The sequence below is a fragment of the Pongo abelii genome, chromosome 2 (genome assembly GCF_028885655.2).
Source record: "Pongo abelii isolate AG06213 chromosome 2, NHGRI_mPonAbe1-v2.0_pri, whole genome shotgun sequence".
In the NCBI taxonomy this organism is placed as follows: domain Eukaryota; kingdom Metazoa; phylum Chordata; class Mammalia; order Primates; family Hominidae; genus Pongo; species Pongo abelii.
In genome coordinates, this window is record NC_085928.1 from 91,930,709 (window position 1) to 91,949,087 (window position 18,379).

At 42.8% G+C, this 18,379-nt stretch overlaps 1 pseudogene; it reads left to right on the top strand.

Annotated features, from left to right (window-relative positions):
* Positions 1-2,173: 2,173 nt before the first annotated feature.
* Positions 2,174-4,715, top strand: LOC100457178 (52 kDa repressor of the inhibitor of the protein kinase-like; annotated as a pseudogene).
* Positions 4,716-18,379: the final 13,664 nt, after the last annotated feature.

Genomic DNA, 18,379 nt, shown 5'->3' on the forward strand with positions numbered 1-18,379 from the left:
GTGGAACTAGAGACTTAGGAGTTGATCTTGAAACAAGCACTCATGCCTCTCCCAGTAAATTAGAGAAAGATGATCTCTGAGAATAACGAGGGCTAGATCTTGTTATTACAAAGGATGGCGCTCAAACCACTCTATTTAAAATATTGAAGTAAAGATGAAAGCAAGAGACTGCAGGATTTGTAGACCATTGGGCAATAGGTATCACAGGAGTGAATAGAAGGAAGAGGTTGTGAGCATAGGTTCCGATAGGTTCTGGGGTCAAGATGACCTTGATCCAGATTTCAGATGATCAGTGGTAATCATTAACCATGTGACCCTGGGAAAATTACTTCATTTCCCTAGGCCTCAGTTATCTCATCTGTAAGATATAAATAGAATCATACCCTGGGTATTACCCATTGTTATAAGCTCATCAGATTGTCATCAAGATTAAATGTATTTCTATGTGTGAAGTGCTAAAAAAAAAAAAAAAAGGCACACATGCTAAGTGCTCAACAAATGTTAGCTAATATTTTACTGTTAATTTCTTTCTTTTTTTTTTTCTTGAGACAGAGTCTCACTCTGTTGCCCAGGCTGGAGTGCAGTGGCATGATCTCAGCTCACTGCAACCTCTGCCTCCCAGATTTAAGTGATTCTCCTGCCTCAGCCTCCCGAGTAGCTGTGATTACAGGCGCCCTCCACCATGCTTGTTTAATTTTGTATTTTTAGTAGAGATGGGGTTTCACCATGTTGATCAGGCTGGTCTCAAACTCCTGACCTAAAGTGATCCACCTGCCTGGCTCCCAAAGTGTTGGGATTACAGGCGTGAGCCACTGCGCCTGGCCTACCATTAATTTCTTAAGGATTTAAGATCCTGCCACATGTTTCAGGCTTTGAACAGATGATAGATATGGCCAAGTCACTACGCTTAGAAAGCTGAATTCTGCTACTCACTGTTCTTATTCCATTTCTTCCCAAAAGAACAGCACATGATCAGTGGTGGATTGGGCAACAATGTGTTAAGCAGTGTCAAGAAAGGTATTCTTGCTACCCACTTCTTTTTTTAGCGTTTGCTTTTATGCCTTGAAAGGGAAGGATTTGTTCCCCTTGTCCACATTTCTTCACATTCTCCTTTACTTGTCTTTGACTATGGATCTCAGTAAATAATTATTAAAGAAATGAATAAATAAATGAGTTTCTTTCCATGTCTCCCCTTCTTCATCATCACTGCTTTAATTTGAGTTTCCCTAGAAATAGACCCTAAGACAAGAATTCTAGTGCAAGTGGTTTACTTGGGTGGTGATCCAGGAAACACTAATAGAGGAATGTGGGAAAAAGATTGAGAAGCAAGGCAGCCACTATGGGTAACTGAAGTTTGATTGCTCCGGGAAAATCTGGGAGCCAGGGTAGAACATACTTTTCAGTTATTCCTCCTGAGGAGTGAGAGAGCTGGGGTATTTATACTCCAACTCTTTTTCATTATTGGTTGAGGACAGCTTGGGGGAGAGGGCAGGCAATGTTAATCTTCCAGCATTTCAGACTTGCAGGGCGGATGGGCAAAGCAGACTCTGATCATCACAGAAAGCCCTAAGACAAATAAATACAAGAACAGCAATGGGAAGTCAAGCCCAGTTGCAATGAAGTGGTAAGAGAGGTGGGCAGGACACCAACATTATCTGCTACAATCACCCTTCTGCAACCCAGGACAGAGTCTGTGGTCAGTGTTGGCCTAAGAACAGCAAGACAGAATTAGCAGTTCTACTGCCAGAAGCGTTGCCTGGCCAGGCTAGATTTGGAAGACTCTCAAGGGTGGTGAAATAAATTCCAGCCTTCAATACAGTGGAATACAATGGAGCCAGGAAAAAGAACAAAGTAGATCTATATACACTGGTACTGAAAAATGTTCAAGATATATTGCTGATATTTTATTAAGTTAAAAAAAATCAAGAGGCAGACCAGCATTTAAAGAACTCTCCCATTTGTTTAAAAAAAAAATAAGCAAATCTATTTATGTGTGTGTATTTTTTTTCAATAAATCAAATGAACAGTTATCATTTTGGCTTCCCAGAATCCAAATCCATGGAAACTGAAGAGGAAGGGATGTTCCCTCTCCCTGCCCCTGACAACTAGAATGTGCCTAATAACCAGATGCTCTAGCTCAGAATCTTGACTCTTGAGAGAAGGACCAAAAGGCATGGCAGCATTGAAGAACTTTTCCTGGGCCTCGGGATCATTGAGGGGCATCCAGGGTCTGGTGAATGGGCCCAGCAGCAGCAGCCCAAGCAGAATTGCCCTGTGGTTGCTTTTGGCTGTGCCTCACCTCACTGGTCCATTGGTTCCTGAGGGAGCCTGCGTCCCAGCCTTCAGCCGATTCTGGGAGCTACTGTGTAAACTCCTTTTCTGTTGTCAAGTTCTACTGTTGAGAACTGAGAGCAATGGCTGATGTAGGAAACAAATTTAGAAGAAACTAGTAAGAGTGCTTATCTCCGGGAAAGGGGATGGCAAACTTCAGATGGAAAGGAGATTTATTTTTCAGTTCAATTTATTTTTAATGTTATTATTGTTTGATTATTTCAACCCTGAGCATTTACTGTTCTTTCAAATATAAAACATTTTAAAAGATTGCATTTTAGGATTCTCTTCCAAAATGAAAGTTGTTGCTTCTAGACTTTTAGAGAAATATCCCCAAGCTATCTACACACTCTGCTCTTCCTGTGCCTTAAATATGTGGTTGGCAAAATCAGTACCTGTTATGGGAGTATCTGTTGCATTAGGAACAATTGAGGAAGTTTGTTCTTTTTTCCATCGATCACCACAACTGCTTTTAGAACTTGGCAACGTAATTTCTGTTCTTTTTCAGAACAGTAAAGAAAGGGGTAAAGAACTGAAGGAAATCTGCCATTCTCAGTGGACAAGCAGGCATGATGCTTTTGAAATTTTAGTGGAACTCCTGCAAGCACTTGTTTTATGTTTAGATGGTATAAATAGTGTCACAAATATTAGATGGAATAACTGTATAGCTGGCCGAGCATTTGTACTCTGCAGTGCAGTGACAGATTTTGATTTCATTGTTACTATTGTTGTTCTTAAAAATGTCCTATCTTTTACAAGAGCCCTTGGGAAAAACCTCCAGGGGCAAACCTCTGATGTCTTCTTTGCAGCCAGTAGCTTGACTGCAGTACTGCATTCACTCAATGAAGTGATGGAAAATATTGAAGTTTATCATGAATTTCGGTTTGAGGAAGCCACAAATTTGGCAACCAAACTTGATATTCAAATGAAACTCCCTAGGAAATTTCCTCAGAGCTCACCAGGGTAACTTGGAATCTCAGCTAACCTCTGAGAGTTACTATAAAGAAACCCTAAGTGTCCCAAGAGTGGAGCACATTATTCAGGAACTTAAAGATATATTCTCAGAACAGCACCTCAAAGCTCTTAAATGCTTATCTCTGGTACCCTCAGTCATGGGACAACTCAAATTCAATACGTCGGAGGAACACCATGCTGACATGTATAGAAGTGACTTACCCAATCCTGACACGCTGTCAGCTGAGCTTCATTGTTGGAGAATCAAATGGAAACACAGGGGGAAAGATATAGAGCTTCCGTCCACCATCTATGAAGACCTCCACCTGCCTGACGTCGTTTTTTCCTAATGTGTATGCATTGCTGAAGGTCCTGTGTGTTCTTCCTGTGATGAAGGTTGAGAATGAGCGGTATGAAAATGGACGAAAGCATCTTAAAGCATATTTGAGGAACATTTTGACAGACCAAAGGTCAAGTAACTTGGCTTTGCTTAACATAAATTTTGATATAAAACACAACCTGGATTTAATGGTGGACACATACATTAAACTCTATACAAGTAAGTCAGAGCTTCCTACAGATAATTCCGAAACTGTAGAAAATACCTAAGAGACTTTTAAAAATAGGCTTTCTTATATTTGATATTTGGAAGAAAAATCTGTAAGGTGTATGTAGGCCACTTAATCACTAAATATCTTTGCCTATAGGACTCCATTGAATACATTAGTCATTGATAATCTACCTGTTTAAATGGCCCCTGTTTGAACTCTCAAGCTTTGAAGACCTACCTGTTCTTCCAGAAGAGAACGTTGAAAGTGCCATGTTTCCTTTTGCGTGATCTCTGTTGATGGCACTCTGGAATTGTCTGTTAAGTCATTTTAGACATAGCATTTATTATCACTGTGGATCTCTACTTGTTGGGTGTTATGAATTCTTTGAAGAAATATATTTTGAAGGGGTGTGGGAGGAAGGAATACATTTTATAAAATGTTATAGTGAGGCCCACAATTGACCTTTGACTAATAGGAGTTTTAAGTATGTTAAAAATCTATATTAGACGGTTACAAGAAATTACCAGAGAAAAGGTTGTGAGCTCACCAAACAAGGATTTCAGTGTAGATTTTGTCTTTCTCGAACTTAAAGGAACAAATGACAAAGTTTGAATGGAAAAGCCTGCTGTTGTTCCACATCTCGTTGCTGTTTACATACCTTTGTGGAGCCTACATCTTCCTAAGCTTTTTAGCAGGTATATGTTGAACACTTCTGTTTCATGGTTGAGACAGAATCAGAGGCCATGGATACTGACAACTGATTTGTCTGGGTTTTTTTTCTGTCTTTTTCCATGACTCTTATCTACTGCCTCATCTTGATTTATAAGCAAAACCTGGAAAACCTACAAAAGAAGTGTTGTGGTTTATCTAGAAAAATATGGGAAAATATTGCTGTTATTTCTGGTGAAGAAAATCAATTTTGTATAGTTCATTTCGATCTAAATAAAATGTGAATTTTGTTTTAAAAAAAAAAGATTGCATTTTAAACAGCTTTGCTTTTAAAAAGTGTGTCCCGATCGGGTGCAGTGGCTCATGCCTGTAATCTCAGCACTTGCGCGGATCACAGGGTCAGGAGTTCAAGACCAGCCTGGCCAACATAGTGAAACCCCATCTCTACTAAAAATACAAAAATAAAATAGCTGAGCATGGTAGCAGGCGCCTGTAATCCCAGCTACTGGGGAGGCTGAGGCAGGAGAATCGTGTGAACCCAGGAGGCGGAGGTTGCAGTGAGCCGAGATCGTGCCACTGCACTCCAGCATAGGTGACAGAGATTCCGTCTCAAGAAAAAAAAAAAGTGTCCCAATAAAGGTGGTACCTGGACAAGAAAAATGTAGAATTAAAGTGTAGTCCTAGCAGCAGACACAGGATGGAAGGTTAAGTATCACCCTCTAACCTCTGCTCAGGTCCTGTTACAAAGAAGAGCTTCTTAACCTGAAGAGTTTGGCTAAGACTCAAGGGGTTCGTGAACTTGAATGGAGGTGGAGATAGAAGGCAGCAATCTACAGTAGCATTTGTAGTATTTGTGACTCTGTGACCAATGGAAATCAGATATTTTCCTATCACATTACAGTTGTTACGATTTCTGAGTGATAAGTGCTTCTAAATTACCTTAATTGTTAGATCTGCCACTAGATCTTATTTCCTGCATTAGGAAAGAAGCATACCAAAGAGATATCTGTGCTCCCTTGTTTATTGTAGCATTATTCACAAAAACTAAGGTATGGAATCCACCTTAGTGCCCAGCAATAGATAAACGGATAAAGAAATTGGTGTCTATATAAATGGAAGACTACTTAGCCTTTGAGAAAAGGCAATTCTGTCATTTGCAACAGCATGGATGAACTCAGAGGATATTATGCTAAATGAAATAAGCCAGGCACAGAAAGACAAATACTGTGTGATCTCAGTTATGTGTGGAATCTAAAAAAGTCAAAGTCATGGAAGCAGAGAGTAGAGCAATGGTTACCAGGAACAAGGGGTAGGGGATGCAGATAGATGTTAGTCAAAGGGTACAGAGTTTCAGTTAGGCAACATGAATAAGTTTAAAGTCTAATTTAAAAAAAAAAAAAAGAGGTGCTGGGCACGGTGGCTCACGCCTGTAATCCCAGCACTTTGGGAGGCTGAGGCGGGCGGATCACCTGAGGTCAGGATTTCGAGACCAGCCTCAACATGGAGAAACCCCATCTCTACTAAAAAAAAAAAAAAATACAAAATTAACTGGGCATAGTGGTGCATGCCTGTAATCTCAGCTACGCGGGAAGTTGAGGCAGGAGAATTGCTTGAACCTGGGAGGCGGAGGTCGCGGTGAGCCGAGATCGAGCCATTGCACTCCAGCCTGGGCAACAAGAGTGAAACTCCGTCTCAAAAAAAAAAGAAAGAAACAAAGAACCATATATATCACTGTATTACACATTTATTTTTTAATATTTTGATTAATAACTACATTATTAATATGACTGATATCTTTTAGAAGCCTATATATTTTATCTTATTCATTTAAAAGCATTATTCTGGGCAAGGCATGGTGGCTTATACCTGTAATTCCATGACTTTGGGAGGCTGAGACAGGAGGATCACTTGAGGCCAGGAGTTGAAGACCACCCTGGTCAGCATAGCATGACCCCATTTCTACAAAAAAATTTACAAATTAGCCTGGTGTGGTGGCATACACCTGTAGTCTCAGCTATGTGGGAGGCTGAGGTGGGAAGATTGCTTGAGCCCAGGAGTTTGAGGCTGCAACAAGCTAAGATTGCATCATTGCACTGAGCAACAAAGTGAGACCCTGTCTCTATAAAATAATAAGAAGAAATTTTTTAAAAATGAAAGCATTATTCTGAGAAGGGGTCCACAGGCTTACCAGACTGCCAGTGGGGTCCATGGTGCAGTGCCTGTGTGCACACACACGGAAAACTTGAGAACATCTGCCAAAGCTTTTCATCTTTCTCTTCCTCATCTCACTTTTTGCTTTATCCATTTACTCTTATCCTAATTTATTTACTGATAAAGTAGCAATAGTGTCCTTTTCTTTTTTTTTTTTTTTGTACAAAGCACATAAGCTGTATGCTTTTACTTTGTTTTTGTTTTTAGCAACAGGTCTCACTCTGTCACCCAGGCTGGAGTGCAGCAGTGTGACCATAGCTGACTACAGCCTCGAACTCTGGGCTCAAGAGATCCTCCCATCTCAGCCTCCGAAGTAGCTAGGATTACAGGTGTATTCACTGTGTCTGACCTACTTTGACTTTTTTGAAAGAAAGTCAAACCATCAAACCGGCCAAGCAATTCAACAAATGATAGTCTCTAGTTTATTGTTTGAGGATATTAATAGGTCATATTTTTGTGTTTCTTGGCAGGATGAAACTGTGATTGGATGAAATTAGTGGTTATGAGCAAGGAGGGGGGGAGGGTGGTCTCAACTGGCTAGCTATGAGTTTCCACTCTGCCATTCAAATAAACATGTGGCCTTAGACTAATCACTAATACCCACCAAACCTCATTTACTTCATCTGAAGAGGAGGATAACCAGTCCACCTGCTTTATAGGGTCACATTGTTGATACAATAATAACAATCATTGTACATAATTACCATATCCACAGGTGCAGAAACCAGTAACAGTGATTGTCTCTGGGGAAAGACAGTAGAGATTTGGGGTGGAAGGGAGACCTGATTTTCACTACATATTATATTACGTTGTTTGAATTCAATTAGTGTTAGCGATTTTTATTACTGCATCCAAAAAAGTGAGGAAACACAAAACTTTAATCTACTAATAGCCCCATAGTTGATCAGTATTCATTTATTTACTCCTTTATGCTAAGTGAAAACTTAATTTCATCTACAAACAGAAATCAAAAGAGAATACCTACCACAACAAACTCTGTTAAATAAGCTGATGCTCAAAGTTAATTAAACGATAGGGGCTTGCTCGGCTTTCCTTTGATTCTCCTAGCAAGCCCTTATTCATAGAATGTTAAGTTTCTCCTGTACATTATTTTGTACCACTTCCACTCCCAAGGAAACTGTGGAGGTATGGGTGGGAGTGAGAAGAACCTCTAAAGGAATTCTTTATTATGGAAATAAAATAGATATTTTCTTACTATTCAAGGGACAGTCTGGGAAGACTTCCTTCTCTTCGGTTAAAAACTAGGCAACTTTTAAAATATTAGTAAGGGCCAGGCGCGGTGGCTCACACCTGAAATCCCAGCACTTTGGGAGGCAGAAGCAGGTGGATCACTTGAGGTCAAAGACCAGCCTGGCCAACGTGGTAAAACCCCATCCCTACTAAAAATATAAAAATTAGCCGGGCATGGTGGCGGGCACCTGTAGTCCCAGCTAGTCGCACCACTGTATTCCAGCCTGGGCAACAGAGCGAGACTCCATCTCAAAAAAGAAAAAGGAAAAAAATAAAAATAAAAAATAAAATATTAGTAAGGAGAATGAAAGCTCCAGCATACACATTCTGGAACTGAAGAAAATGGAAAGTCAGTCAGCCTGTTAGCTACCAACAGTGACTAAAAATTTTGATTTGCACTGAGCATTGTCTACAGGACTGTGGGGAAAAGGTCTATGTATTTAAACTAACATGAAGTTTGTCCTGTCCTTCGACACTGAACACGCATGTGGGGAAAAAAACAGTTGTACAAAATACACTGCTATAAGCTGAGTGCAAGTGTGTACATGCCAGAAATATAAAGAAAAGAGAGAAAAATTCTTTGAGTCATTTGATTCATCAACAAACCAAGCATAACTACGGCCCAGGTGATGAATGTGACTGCAAGGACCAAAGCTGACCAAGACAGAACCTTGTTCTCCAGGAGTTCACAGGCCAGGGGGCCTAAATGGCAAAGTTTTATTCCCAAAGGAATATTCAAAAGGGGTGGTGGAAAGACGGACAGCATCCTAAGAAGTGAGTCTTTAAAATTGCCAAAACCACACAGATGCTGTCAGCAAAATATAGACTGTGGGAAACTCTACATGACAAACATCCTGATTTTCTCAAGAAGTAAATTGCAAGGAGAAAAAATAAAATAAAAAATAAATAAATAAATGGAGAGAAATGTATAAATTATAAGAGATTTAAAAGGCAGAACAACCAATCATAATACACAAACCTTATCTGGACCATAATTTAAACAAAGGATTTTTTTAATTATGACATTTACTTTAAAAATTGGAAATGTGAGCACTATTTGATGATGTTAAAGAATTATCGTATTTTAGGTGATGGTCTTTAAATAATGTATGGATAACAAAGTATTATGTCTGGGGCTTGCTTTAAAATAATATGAGGAGGAAATAGATAGGTATGTAAATGAATCAGGATTGGCCATGGATTGATCTTATTGGGGCTGGGTGATGGTATATGGGTTCATGATATTACTCTGCGCTTCTTTTGTGTATATTTAAAATTCCTCAAAATAAGATTTGGTTATTTTTAAATCACAAGAAGAGATACAGCAGAAATCAGAGAAGCAACTGCAAGCATGCAGTTCTCTGGCTGGATGGGAGCTCAAATTCAGCACAAAAGTCTAGCTCCTGCAGGTAAATAATCCTCCTCTTTGTACCTTCTCTTCTATTTGTGGCGTATGGGCAGGACCCCTCTTCTCATTTCTAGTACTTCCCTTGGCTGGAGCTTCTGATTCTTTTTCTAGGCATGGTAGGCATGGTGAGAGGTTTGCACTGGCCCAGCAGTTCTCATGAGTGTCCTCCCTTTTGGCCAGCCAGGCTGCATTTGTAAAACATCTGGCCAAGGCCAGAACCTAGTTGTTTGGGAGCCCTTTGGAAGAGACACAGACCACCATGGCCTCATTAGCCCCAGGCTCCTGCTCACTGGGCTCAAGTTCAGGTGGCCAGATGAGCACCAATAAGCAAGATGTAGAACAGAAGGTCTAGAAAGTGTAGAGGAGGCCGGGCGCGGTGGTTCACACCTGTAATCCCAGCACTTTGGGAGGCTGAGGCGGGCAGATCATGAGGTCAGGAAATCGAGACCATCCTGGCTAACATGATATAAACCCCGTCTCTACTAAAAATAAAAAAATTAGCCGGCCGTGGTGGTGGGCGCCTGTAGCCCCAGCTACTGCGGAGGCTGAGGTAGGAGAATGGCATGAACCCGGGAGGCGGAGCTTGCAGTGAGCCAAGATCGCCCCACTGCACTCCAGCCTGGGCAACAGAGCGAGACTCCGTCTCAAAAAAAAAAAAAAAAAAAAGAAAGTGTAGAGGAGCCAGACATGGTGGCTCAAGCCTGTAATCCTAGCACTTTGCGAGGCCAAGGCAGGGGGATCACTGGGGGTCAGGAGTTCAAGACCAGCCTGGCCAACATGGTGAAACCCTATTTCTACTAAAAATACAAAAATCAGCTGGGTGTGGTGGCACACACCTGTAATCCCAGTTACTCGGGAGGCTGAGGCAGGAGAATTGCTTGAACCTGGGAGGCGGAGGTTGCAGTGAGTTGAGATCGTACCACTGCACTCCAGCCTGGGCAACAGAGGGAGACTCTGTCAGAAAGAAAAGAAAAGAAAGAAAATAAGAAGGAAGGAAGGAAGGGTGGGTAGACGTTTAGCAGCCCATTTTCTGACTAGGGGGGTTCTCAAGAGCAGGGAAGTGAGAAGGCTTCTCAAGAAAATGTTCAAAGCCTAAAGCAATCTGGAAACATCTGCATGCCAAAAGGGATATGACACGGGTCTCCTTTTTCTCTGGATGCTTCTCTCTCTGGATGTCTTTTCCCACATGTCTTCCTCTTTTCTATTACCTAGGTCTGCACCATTCTGTCCACATTCTAAGTTCTCTGTAATTTGGCACCCAAGTCTGCCCTGGGTAAGAATATATGGGCAGAAACAGCAATAAGATACCATTTGGAGTCTATCAAATAGGTAAGGATTTTTTTTTTTTTTTTGAGACAGAGTCTCACTCTGTTACCCAGGCTGGAGTGCAGTGGTGTGATCTTGGCTCACTGCAACCTCTGCCTCCTGGGTTCAAGCGATTCTCCTGTCTCAGCCTCAGTGGGATTACAGGTGCTCGCCACCATGTCCAGCTAATTTTTTGTATTTTTAGTAGAGTTTCACCAGTTGTATTTTTAGTAGGTTTCACCATGTTGGCCAGGCTGGTCTCAAACTCCCAACCTCAGGTGATCTGCCCACCTCGGCCTCCCAAAGTGCTGGGATTACAGGTGTGAGCCACTGAGCCCAGCCTTTTGTTTTGTTTTGTTTTTTAGACGGGTCTCCTCTGACACCCAGGCTGGATTGCAGTGGCACAATCTTTGCTCACTGTAACCTCCACCGCCTGGGCTCAAGCAATGGTAAGGATTTTTTAAATGATTATAAGTAGTATTTGTGAAGGTACTGGGAACAAGGAATTGTCACGTCCTGCTGACTGGAGTGGGGCTAAATATGTATCCCCTTTCTGAAGGGCAGTTTGTCAGTTGGTATCTAAAGCTTTAAAAATGTGCATATCTTTTACCATAGTAATTCTGCTTCTGGGAATTTGTCCTACAGGATCAGCTATGCACAAAATTCATGTGTGAGAATGTTCCTGATGGAACTCTTGCAAAAAAATTGTAAACATCTTAAATATCCAATGACAAAGGACGAACTCACATGAAAGACATATAGTGAAGTACTACAGAGACATTAAAATAATGTCTTAGTAGCATATTTAAAGCATGGGAAAATATTCATGCTATATTAAATGGAAAAGCAGATTATAAAGCAGTATGTATCATATGAAGTCATCTTGTAAATGCATAGAAAGAATATACACCAAAGACTTGTCTGAGGTTTCTGGGTGGTAGGATTTGTGCAATTTTAATTTTTCTTCTTTGTAATTCTCTACTTTTCCCAAAATTTCTCCATCGATTATTTTTTAAATCAGAAAAAAACCCACCTTATTTACAAAATCAAATAAAAGAAGTAAAGAACAGAATAAGAAAGAATTTTTTTTGCCCTCTTCTTTCCTCTCCTCCTCTAGTCAGCCTGAACAACCATTGTTATCAAAATAGTTATTATAACCACAATAGTGAATACTCTGCTTTCTATTGGCCAGCCACCAGTGCTGAGATCCTTCTGTGCATTTTCTTTTAGTCCTTACCTATGATGAAGCAGGTATTTCTCTCCTGCCAAAGATGGGCAACTCAGCCTTGCAGAGAGGTTTAGTAACTTGCCTGTGGACACACAGAACTGACAAGCCAGGCTTCTATCTTGATCTGATTGCAGAAGCCACACTGCCTCAAAGACACTTAGCCCTACAAAGCCCAGGAAGGAGTTTTATGTTGTGTCATAACGTTTTAAGAAATGCCCTGCTCCAAGGAGACCCAAGTTTCACCCAGGCCAGAAATCTGTCTCTAGAAAAAGCACCAAGCAATGAGCTGCCAAAGGGTGAATCTACCCACACATCATGAAAATGCCTGCAGAAACTCATTATTTGTGATTTTAGCCTGTAACTTCTGCTGGAGTGAGAAGTTTTTAAAATTTGTTAACCTTACTGCCAGGGAATTCTTTGAGTTTATTTCTGGTTGCTTGTACTTTTTTTAAACTCCACCCTTTTTGAGAGTCTTATATCACCCCACCATGCCCATCATTCATTCTCCAATACTCCGATAACAGCACATAGTGGTTTACAGAGGATACTTACTTATGCATGCCTATTGGCTGAATGATGGAATGTAAGTTCCATGAGGGCAGGGACTGTGTCTATCTCAGGAAGTACTGTATATATGGCATCTAGATGGTGCCCAGTATAGAAAGGCTCAAGATAGCTAAAGGCTCAAGATGGCTAACTAATGAATGAATTATATTGCCTTAGGTCCTATCTCCTCTCAATTTTTTGGGACAAGAATTATCTTCTTAATTTATGTGAATTGAAGCACCAGCTCTTACCTTTTCCTTGCCCCCACCATAATTGCTTTAGCTGTAGGTTCTTGGTATCTTTCTTGAAGTGCCAAAGTCAGATTTGTAACCTGTGTCCCTGGCAGGATTCACCATGGGTTTGCACAAAGGGATTGTCAAGCATTTGGTTTGGTTTCTGTGTCCCAAGGCTTTTTCTTGCTAAAATAGACTTCCCTACCCTCTCCCAGAGCAAAATTGCCAGTTCTGCTAACTGGGTCACTTGCCAAGGAGCCAAGATTTTGTCTTTTTTCCCCTGGTCTTGTCTAGAGCCAAGACCCAGTGAGTTGAGCTCTAAGGACTTGCCAAGGCTTTCTATTAATGCCAGTTCCTACAAACATCTCAGACCCTGTCCTCCTGACCTCAACCAGCATCTCCACCTCCAAAGGCAACCTGCCAGATAATGTCTCTGGAAAGTATGAGGCCGTCTCTAGCCTGAAGTCATTCACCTAGAACCCCAGGGCAAGGGGTACAGGTTCAAGTTCACAACTGCCACCCCTCTGCTGAGGTTGTGGGTGAGAAGAATGCTGCAAATGAGCTCCCTTGATTAAGCATTCTTGAGCTTATTGCAGGTTCCCTGAGAAGCTGGATTAACTGCCTGGCTCCAAAGACAACTGTGTTAGAAATTTGGATGCAGCTTGTTTTTAAAAGTCTAGATGAGAGGCCAATTAATTGATGTGGTTGTCTGGTCCAGAGAAAGAAATTAAAAGAACATAACTCAAGAGGCAGGTGAGGAGTAGTGTCTCTTTGAGGAATTGAGGGATGGGAGCAAGTCAAACTAACTCATAGTGATTCACTAATTTAACAGATATATAGATATTATAATATGTATATAGAAATATAAAAAGTGTATTTAACAGATAGTTAGAAAAGTGTACAAATAAAGTGTACATAGCTTGATGAACATTCACAAACCAGAACCCAGATCGGAAAACAGACCTTTCTCAGTACCCCAGAAGCCCCTCTCTTCTGTCCCCAGATGTTGCCTATTTTGAATGGAATCATGCAGTACCAAGTATTTGGATTTGGCCGCTTTTGCTCAACATTATTTTTGAGACTCATTCATGAAGCTGAATGTAGCAGTAGTTTGTTGATTCTTATTGATGTGTAGTATTTAATTTTGTGAGTATACCACTATTTATGGGTTCCACTCTTGATGGTTATTCAGTCAATTTCCAATTTAGGGCTATTACAAATAGTGCTGCTGTAAACATCCTAGTACATGTCTTTTGGTGAACACGGGTACTCATTTCTGTTGGTATATACTTAGGAGTGGTGTTGCTGGGTCGTAAGTAATGCAAACACTCAACCATAGTATATACCACCATGCAGTTTTCCAAAGTATTTGTCACTATTTCCATTCCACCAGCAGCACAAGCCAGTTGTTTAGTTTTGGGTTTTTAGCATGGTGCTTAGGAGTACACCTCTGAAAACCCCTTACCAGTTACATGAGCTTTGACATGCTACCTAGCCTCCAAGAGCCTCAATTTTTGCATTTGTGTGATGGAGATATCTATTATATACACTGGATTCACAGGACGAAGTTGAGTACTGACTAGGGTGGGTATTAAACTTGGTGCTGTGGCATACAATAGGCCCTCAGTAATAAGTAATCATCTACTAATTGCCACCCTAGATTCATCCCCGAAGAGGGAGAGTCTGTGTGTGTGATGAAGGCAGCGATGGAAGCAGAAAGAAGAGATTGATTCCTTTTTGATTGATTGATGTGCTCTTCGCAGTATGCTAGAGTTCTCATTTTGTCTTCACCTAAGTCAGACTATAAATTCCCGGGGTGGAGCATCAGGGATCTTTACCCAGGTAAAGAAAAGATGGGATTCCACTGAGAGCTCCAGAGATGCGGGCAAGAGAGAACTTTTCCGTTTGCCGGTACACACGAGAAGTTCTTATCAAAGCCAAACAAAACAAACAGACAAACAGAGCTGAGAGATTCGCTTGCAAAGCGATCACAACGCTTCAGGTTCTTATTCAATGCACCATCCAACTCAGACCTACATTGCTTGGCAAACTTACAGAAGTTGGGGGAAGTCTGAAATCGGTTTCCCTCACCCCTGTACCCCTTCCGGTCCCTTTTCCCTGCCGGCTTAACTCCTGCTCTCAGCACTTAACGCTAATACCTTTGGGCAGGCTCCACCGCGGAGTTTAACCAGCTGCCAAGTTAAATAACGCGGAGGATCCTAAGCCGTCTTCCCAGGGAGTCGGAAACCGACATCTCTCAACTACGCAGGGCCAGTCAGTCACCAAAACGCCTTTTAATTTCAAATATGCATACACGGATGTGTGTGTTATATCATATATAAAAATATATCATCATCGTTCTCTATAAACGATTATTTCCTTTGGGTTGCACACCAAAATCGCGTAGCAAGTGGAAAACCCAGGTAGGCGAGACGACTTCCTTCCCTCACTGCGCCTTACAAAATGACACGTCTGCTGGCAAATTGCTGCACGCGGGTATTGGATCAGATTCCTAATTAAATAGCATTTCTAGCGATGGGTTGTCGATAGTATACAAGTATATACATACATACATACATACATATAAACAATATGCATATATATGATATGCATATATATGTTTGTGAATATATATGCATCCAGGGCAGAGAGGAGAGTACTAAGCTTGCACGGATAGACAGCAGATCTGCTCTTTTAGGAGAGTTCTTCTGGCCTAGAAGTGTATACGCTGCCCAGATTTCCGAAGAGTCAGCGAATGTCCTCTGATGTGATCGCGGAGGGAGTTGGGAGGATCCTGGAAATCATGATAGGTTTGCACCAACGCCCCTCCCCCTACGCCCCCGCCCAGGGCTGCAAAGCCGGTTGCCCCTGGCTAATAGGCGCCTTTCCTGCTCCAGGGTGAAAACTAGTCTGTGGCGCATTGAGATTTGCAAACCAGTCCCTGAATGCCAGGGGCGCTGCAAAACAGCCGCCGGGTGCAGTGGGCCGGGCGCTCGGCCACCCTGGCTGCGATCATCGCAGCCTCCCAAAGGATGCGGGCAGATGCAGACGGCTCTGGCCCATCTGTCCCTAAAGGCCTGGGACTGTGCTCGCGTGCTCCGCGAGGGTACCCGAAACCTGGGAGCTCTCCGGCGCTCCCGGCCTCGGGTATCTGGGGCTCTTTGTCTCCCGACAGCACTAATCCTGAGAACAACGCGCACCGAAGGCGGAGGCCCCTGTGCTTTGGACAAGCCCGCCACGGGCAAGCCAGTTCGAATGTTTTCAATAAAATGCTTCCTGGGGAAAAAAGAGAGGATAGCAAAAGAATTTCTCTTCAGAAGTTAATCTATTTTCAGTAGCGGTTAAGCGCGGCACCAAGTAAATCAGATTCTAAATGTTCCTTTGGAAAGAAGGAATAAAAGAAAGGAAGGGAGGAAGGAAGGAGAGCTGGAGGGAAGAAGGAGGGAGGGAGGGAGGGAGGGAGGGAGGGAATAGGAAAAGACATTCCTTAAATCATAAAGTTTGTTTATTTCAGGGTTGGTTCCTCCCCACCCCACCCCCCCCCCCAAAAATAGGAAGGAGCGGGGTCCCCAGTGCCTGTGTTTGCCCAAACTCGGGAGCCGCGAGCAAGCCTTCTCCTTCCAAGCTGCTCGGCTCCCTGGGGAGATGGCATACATAGGGCGATGTGTTATGCATTGCAACCAGATGAAAAAATAATAACGGTTTTTAAAATAATAGTGCCCCTTGTCATCCAGAACCAAGATACGCATGCTACAGGGGCTGAAATTGGAACACTTTTTGGAGTGGAAATGCTTGCCTTTTTCTTCCGTGGTGCAAACGTGTGAGCTTTTTGCGCAAGAAAGGGATTTTCTTCTGAGGTTGTCTACACCGCAAGAAGGCATCTGCTAATTTGTCCTAAAGTGAGGGCGATTTCTGGCATTTAAAAAAATATGTTTTTTAAACAAAAGTCATCATTACAGTGCTTCGGGTTAGTGACCATAAAATGGCCAGAGAGAAGGGGAGGGAGGAGGGTCTCAGCTCTAGCCGCGCCAGTCACATTTAATATGCTTCCCGTAAGAGAAGCTCCTGTAAAAATCAATAGACAGCCGCCAGCTGTGCTTAAACCTGCGATTTCAATTAAAACACCGCGCTCCAGTCCTTGAGGTTGGGCCTGGATCCCCAATCAGAGGTGTGCGGGTTGCTTGGCCAGGGCGCGGCATCGCACCGCCGCAGATCCCAGAGGTCGCCGCCCGGGTCAGGCCCCGCAGAGCCGCGGACGCGCCCGGCCTTGGCGCCTTGTTCTTCGGCGTGGGAAGGACACAGGCCGCCGAGGGGCCTCAGCCCTAACTCTGATCGTGTGTTTCCCTACCGTTGCCGGGAGTTTCAGGCCCAACCTAGGGCCAGATGGCGAAGAAGCCAAAGCGTCCGGCTCTAGGCTGAGGCGCTCCGGATGAAATAGGCCTGGGGCTGAGGCCTCGGGCTGGGGAAGGCGCCAAGGTGGATTTGGGCCCGGCGGCCGTGAGTGACGGGCTGCAGTCCACGCCATGGAGCGAATCGGACGGCCACAGGCCTGGGCGCCCGGGGATTACACAGGGCATCCTAGGACTCCTGCCCTGGAGCGGAGCGCGTGCTGCGGCCTAGTAGGCCTCGCTTGGGCCGCCACCGCGTGCCTCCCCGACAGGCGGCTTGCTGGGTCCTCCTCTTGACCCGAAGGCACCAACACCTCCAACGTGGAGCTTGTGTACCAGTTTGGGTTGGGAAAGAGACTGGGACTTCCAGAATGTCACCATAGCCTCAGCCCACTTCTACTGGAAAATCATGCTTTGAGGGACAGACTTCTTGGGGAGGGAGGGATAAGATGACTTTATTTTCCGTAAATGAATCCACATCCCTGAAACATCTGCTTAGCCCTGGAGCCCCATGTTGCCCTTCATGTCGAGTTATTTTAGATTTTCCTTTACTGAAAATGTGTAGGTGGAAAAAATGTCACCCCAAATCCCACAGAACCCTTCCACCAATTCCCTAAAACTGTAAGATTTTAATTTCTATAGTTGTCCCTCTTTTAAAAAAGAACGAAAGAAAGAAAGAAAGAAAAAGAAAAGAAAAAAAGAAAGCAGTGCAGCCTCAAAGCAAACAAAAAAAATGATGCTGCATATAAGAATGAATTTGGAGGATTTGGGGACAGCGAATGGAAATCTCAGCACTCCCTCCACCATGCGCCACATTTCCCCAGTCCTCTATTATTCTGCCTGAAATCATCTCGTTTACAGAAAATATTTGTTTGCACTATTAGTTGGTACTGGAGTTAATTACTCAATGTGTTAACGTGAAGTAATATGTATAAAAGTAGGATCAGTGTTTATTGTGTGGGTGAGCTGTTGAGCGGTGCTTGAATAAACTGCAATTAGGGTTAGATAGAGATTAATTAACATGTGAGTGGCAAGGTGTAAAATAGTTTCCAACCCTCCACTTCAATATAATCTGCAGGCGAGGGAAGGAGAAGTTTGTGGAAGCTAATTAAATACTTTCATAAAAGCCAGTGTATTCACCCAACATTTGGAAAGAGAGGCACATTAGGGGCAACTTGTTTTTACCCAAATGTTTTCTTTCTGTGGAGGTAGCACTCCTTTGTGATGCTGGAGAGAGAGAGAGAGATGGCTTATGCAGCCACAAAAAGCGATAGAAATGGCAAGGCAGGTTCATGGGAAGCCCT